Raw genomic sequence first — 6,000 nt, 5'->3', positions numbered from 1 at the left:
TGTCCTTCGTATAGCTCCATAACCACCTGTGTGTTCTATTACAACACCTATCATTTGTTTGCACATTCTTGTTCGTACCAATGAGTAAACATTAGCCGTGTTTTTTGTTTGTTTTTCACGTTTATTATGAAATAATATGGTACGTTTTTACTTAGTGTTGCTCTAGTCTTTATGCAAGCGGCCACAGCAGCAGTCTACATAAAAATTCAAATTTGAATTACAGGCGTGGGGGATCTGCGCCTGGGCAGTGAGGTGCACCGTAGTGGAGGGCTACGAATTAATACCTAGCCGAACATCCTTTCTAACGCGATAGCGAAAAGAACCCGAGTGGAAGAAAAAGCGGCATCGGTGGAGTGACGTGCCAATACTCATCGGTCGATTGGAGCAGCGGAAAGCCTCCATCCGTCCTTGAGTTCTTCAGGTGGCACTACGACGATCCTCACATCATCGTTAGCCTGTGGATAATTCGTAACCAGTTCAGGGACGACGATCGGCCGCCGGGGGGGGGGGGGGGGGGGGGGGGAATACGGGTGCGATGGATGAGGGGCCGTCTACCGATGCTATTCTGGGTCGTCGTCCTCTACGAGTGCGAAAGCTGAATCTACGTCTGCTCGTGCTTGGCTATCACATCCACTCTTTAAAGAGAAGCTTGGCCGTCCTCCGAGATTTTTTTTTACTCCGTCAAAAAAAAAGAAGGCGTGACCTACATAATGACCAACACGTAGAAATGGCAACGTCACAAAAACTATTACGCGTGCAGAAGGCGTCCTCAAGAAAAAGATACAGTGTCCTCCGAATGGAGTTCAGAAAATTTTTCAAACTCTTTAATGGCTAGAGAAGTGGGTGAAGGTGCTGACCAGCTCCGACTTCTCACACCAGCGACGATGGGTGGAGAGGGCACAGATGGCCAGCATAGCCCAAGGCATCCCGGGCTAAGGAAGCCTCCGACCGGGCGGGTTCCCAACATCAGCAACTCGACTCAAATAAAATGTATTCATCGTGATCATCATCATCATTATCATAATCAACAACAACATCTTTAATGGTTAATATTTTTTGCTGTTGACCTCATTCATTTTGTTGGTCTATCTTTCTCGTGTCGTTTTTATTGTAGTGATAACGTTTACAGCCAGTTTAAACGCAATAACACCATTTAAGACGTTTTGCGCATTACTCACCAATGTAGGGAAATGAGCTGGAAGTTATTCTATGAAGTTTGCAGTTTCATATCTCGACTTGATAGCACTCTGAAGAACGAAGGCAACGGAAGGAAAAATGAGACAGATAATTCGTGCTCCGTCCGACTGCCTTTACTGCACTGCTGGTTCCCTTCCGTACGTGCATAATCCATTGAAATGTTGTGGCACACATTTGAGTAAAAGCGTCTGACCCTCGTCCGGAATCGCGCTGCTGTCGTGCGGCAGCATCGAGAAACGTGCCAATAACCAACTAATCGGCACGCCGTATGGCCGCTGTAAAGCAACTGGAACATCAAAGCTGAGTCATTTGGTACAAGCGCAAACTAGCTAGTTTTACTGGTTGGTTTTACAATATCGGGTGCAAGATTCGCGCTTGCTACATTGATGATGTACGCATTTCACAGAACTTTATTAAATAGCATGTGCCGATTGAGTATGCTCCGGTCTGCATACGTATACCTGTATACACTCTGTGACTCCGGTGCTTAGCCATAAGGCCCACTACGTGTATGTCTCGATATTGGCTTCCAAAGAATAGGATCCCTTCTACTCTGTGAAGGTGGATATCCAGCGAAGCTGTATAAAAAATTAAAGTTGATTCCTCTGTCATAGGAATCGGTAAAACACGAAAGTGCAATGTGCAGCGAAATCTGCAGCTGAGAATGAGTTGCGGGTTGGCGGCTGTCTTGGGTGCGCTTGGTGAGCGATGTTCTGCTGGCGGGTCGCTTCGGCAAAGGTGTACTAGCGTCATTTCCGTTACGGATATGACGTCAGTGAAATCTTGGTGTATCCCGACATACAACACTTTCGTGTTAAAATATAAAACCCGAAAATGAACAACCCTAAGTATAAAGTACTCTTTAGTACTAACAGGTTGCTTCTCCACAAGCAGACCCTGTGTGCAGGGGTGCACCCTTTACAGGACACTTGCTTCGTTGTACTGCCGTCATTTCCGTGACGGATATGACGTCATTGAAATCTTTGTGTATCCCAGAATAAGACACTTTCGGGTTAATATACAACATAACACGGATGGTTAGACAATGTACACGCGTTTATTGCTCTTATCATTTGATAATGGTGGTGGCTAAGACTGAGGTTACCTACCAGAAACTTGCGACAACTGTAGTTTTATGCTAGCAGAAAAAAACTGAAGCTATCTGTTGTCCTCGCGTAGAAGCCCATTTATTGCCTGCAGACAAGAAGTATGTAACGTTCAGAACTTCACTGGGAACCAATTAGGAAAAGTAAAGAAACTCGGCGGAATGGTAGAGTATTCCCAAGAGGCCAATGGTCGTATGATTTTGTCCGGAAAGTCTCGGTAAAACAAAAGTTCCTGGTGTTTCCGGCTCAGAATTCACGATAAAGTTGGCTTTGCCGCAGGCTGTTCTTGCCACCCCATATTTTTTGACGGAGAAGTAAATTCCGCGGAACCCCAGTCATAATCAGCTTCGCTCTAAAACACAGATACCGAAACTAGAGTGCTAGCACTACCTCCTTTCGCATTTTTAGATGCCATACGGACTAGCAAGCCAAGCTCGGTGCTAGGCTGACCTCTATACCAATAAAGTTATCGCTTTTTCTTTCTCATTTATGTAAATTGACAAGCCCAAGAGAAAGACACTGTCGCTATCATTCAAGAGAAATACAAATATAAGAAGAAGAAGAACAAGAAGAAGAAGAAGAAGAAGAAGAAGAAGAAGAAGAAGAAGACGAAGAAGAAGAATAGTTTATTTAGAGCGTTGAGACATGCATCAGGGATAATGGAGACATCGGAATCGCTAGCCCGCAGCCTAGTTAAGATCCACGCAAAGGAAACAGTGGAGTACACAAAAATGTGCATATGCAATCTTAAGTAAAAATCAAGCAGCTTTCGTAAAACTAGGTATAAGACCGCATAATTAAAATACACAAGAATACGTACACATATACCCATTATACCTACGTATAGTGGGTAGCTCTGTCGCTGCAGCGCGGTAAATAGCCATATGTCACCACCGGACTTCACCCAAATGTGCGTACAGCCGTTCCTCCGGATAGCTTACTCCTCTCAGCGAGTGGCAGCGCCTTCCGCGAACCACTATTGCGCAACAACGTGTTCTGGTCGGAGCTGCGGGACGACGCGGTAAAATATAGCGAAAAAAGTAAAAGACAACAGCCGAAACGCAAGTGACGGTGAGCAGTGCGCAGGAGCAGCGCCGAGAGCGTAGAAAGTGCGGTGCGAGGGGAGCGGTATACTGCTGCAGTAGAAGCTATACCGGCACCGAATGCGCGGCAGACACAACAGCCCGGGAGGGTGGCAGCGACGTTTTCATCTGGCTTGGCCGGCAGCAGCGGCAGCAGGCGTAGCCGGCCGCCGGCACCTGCAAAGGGAACAGAGCGCGAATCGAGATTCACATGCTGCAGGGAGTCCGCACGTAATAACTCAGTTTGAGGTGTCAGGAGCGCGCGCCTCGTGGGTGTGAGGGCTATTAGCGCCCCGCCAAGAGGCCCGGCCTCGGCCGCCGACTCCCCGAGCCCACCGCGGCTCACGGCGCACACCGCGGGGGTTGCCGCGCGTCGTAGTGTTCGCGACGACCGCGCGCGAAAATGAAGGCGTCCATTCGGATTCACCGGCGCGCAAAAGGACGCCGAGGATCTTTTTAGGCAACTCGCGCGCCTCTCTTTCTTTTCTGCGTCGATCCTTTTCTCGGTTAATGCGGGTCTTCCCTCGCAAGCGGACCTTAGCGGCGACTTCACGCGGCGCAGCTCTGGGGCGAAAAGGAACAGCCAGGGAGTTTCAAATGCAAGCGTTGCGCTCTGTGGGTTAGATTAATGTCGTTTTCGCGGTCGTTAGCTGCGTCAGCTGCGCGTTAACGACCTTTATTCAAACGACAAATCCAAGTGAAGCCGGAACAATGGTGTGCACTTCAAAACCGCAGGACAAAAAGCAAGCATCCTTCTTTCGAACACGGTGTGCGAGAAAACGGCAGTCTGTGACCATGTTATGCTCTCTCCTCTTGGTGAATGACTTGAGCATACGCATGTGCCTCCAGGTGTATATGTCTCTCCCTGCATATCAAGCACCCGACCAATTTTTCGGACCTGAAGGAGAACGAAAAATACTCCGAATAAAAGAGCAGTCCGAGAAATCCGCGAGTCAAAGAATAAAACATAGCAATATTTCTTTTTATAAATATTGTTAGAACAGAATAACTATTGTTATGTTTTGTACCGTGACTACTCAATCGTATAGTTAATCTTATAGCCAGGAACCTTTTCTCTGAACTATGTATATATGTATGTATGTATGTATGTATGTATGTATGTATGTATGTATGTATGTATTGATTGATTGATTGATTGATTGATCGATTGATTGATTTGATTGATTGTGGGGTTTAACGCGCCGACGCAACGCAGGCGATGAGGCGCGCCGTAGTGGAGGGCTCCGGATTAATTTTGACCACCTGGGGATCTTTATCGTGCGCCGAAATCTCGTACACACGGGCGTTTTTGCTTTTCTCCTCCATCAGAAAAGCGGCCGCCGCGGCCGGGAATCGAACCCGCGTATGTATGTAAGTATATATATATATATATATATATATATATATATATATATATATATATATATATATATATATATATATAGAGAGAGAGAGAGAGAGAGAGAGAGAGAGAGAGAGAGAGAGAGAGAGAAAGAGAGAGTGAGAGAAATAGTGGCCATAGTCAAGAACGCAAAGGAAGGCAGAAGGAAGAGGTGGTTCGTCATTTATTCTTATTTAAATAAGTATAGTTTTTCAAAGTGGGGCAAAGCATTGTCCCCAGGTGGGACGCGAACCCACGACGAACAGAATACCGGTCTCGTGCGATAGCAACTACGCTATTGATGAGGCTGTGCCCCCCTCCCCTTTCTTGGGTTTTTGTTTAAGACATTGTTTCCTGCGCTTGAGGGTGGTAGCCTGCCCCACCCCGACATCTTGGTGTGAAGGGGAACTTCTTTTTAAGCCCCAGGCCGGGACTCGACCGTCTACGACGGGGACCACAGCCTACTCGGTAGCGTATACTTAGTATCGCGCCAGAGCGGTTTTCTGGAGGTCGTAGGTTCGGGTCCCTCTAGGGGAGAACTTTTTCTCCACTTTCTTTCTATCTCTCAAATATTTCAAGAACTACATCTTTTTCAAGAAGAATAAATGACGAACCGCCTTTTCCTTTTTGCCTTCCTTGGCGTTCTTGATGAGCTGAGCGTCTCCCCGATGGCCGGAAGGACTGCGTGTCTTTGCACTCGACCATGTCACGGATGGTCTTTTCTTTTCGCCATGACAGCGCCACCATAAACCCCAATTTGATTTTAGCAACTGTGTACTAAAATTCCCCTCACATTATTTTTTTTTATTAGAGACGGCCAGGAAAGGAAATAACCACTCCTTTAGTTTCCAACAAAGTGTATACCAGTTCGAACTTCCACAGTTTTCCTTGCGTTCTTCATACACTTTTCCTTCGTCGTACTCTGAATACTGCCACTAAAGTTGGCAACCCTTTCTAACTCCTAAAGTGAGTCGCGAAAAACGTTCATGCGCGCACCGGAGATATTGTTTCATTTTTCAGGGAGCTTCGTCGGTTAAGTGACTTTATCCCAGTAACATAAGAAAAACCACCGAAATCTACGAGTGGTACATCGCTTTGAGGTCCACCACGTTCTAAAAACGCTGCACACGTAGCAGGATGGACAATATCTGAAGCGTCCGCACGACAGCCATTGAAATCGTACGGCGAACAAGCGTACAGGAAACACGGGATACGCGAGGGTGGGTGCGTGCAA

Source organism: Haemaphysalis longicornis, unplaced genomic scaffold, assembly GCF_048455015.1.
Source record: "Haemaphysalis longicornis isolate Haplotype H1 unplaced genomic scaffold, Haemaphysalis longicornis Haplotype H1 scaffold_2, whole genome shotgun sequence".
Taxonomy (NCBI): domain Eukaryota; kingdom Metazoa; phylum Arthropoda; class Arachnida; order Ixodida; family Ixodidae; genus Haemaphysalis; species Haemaphysalis longicornis.
This window is presented reverse-complemented; position numbering follows the sequence as displayed.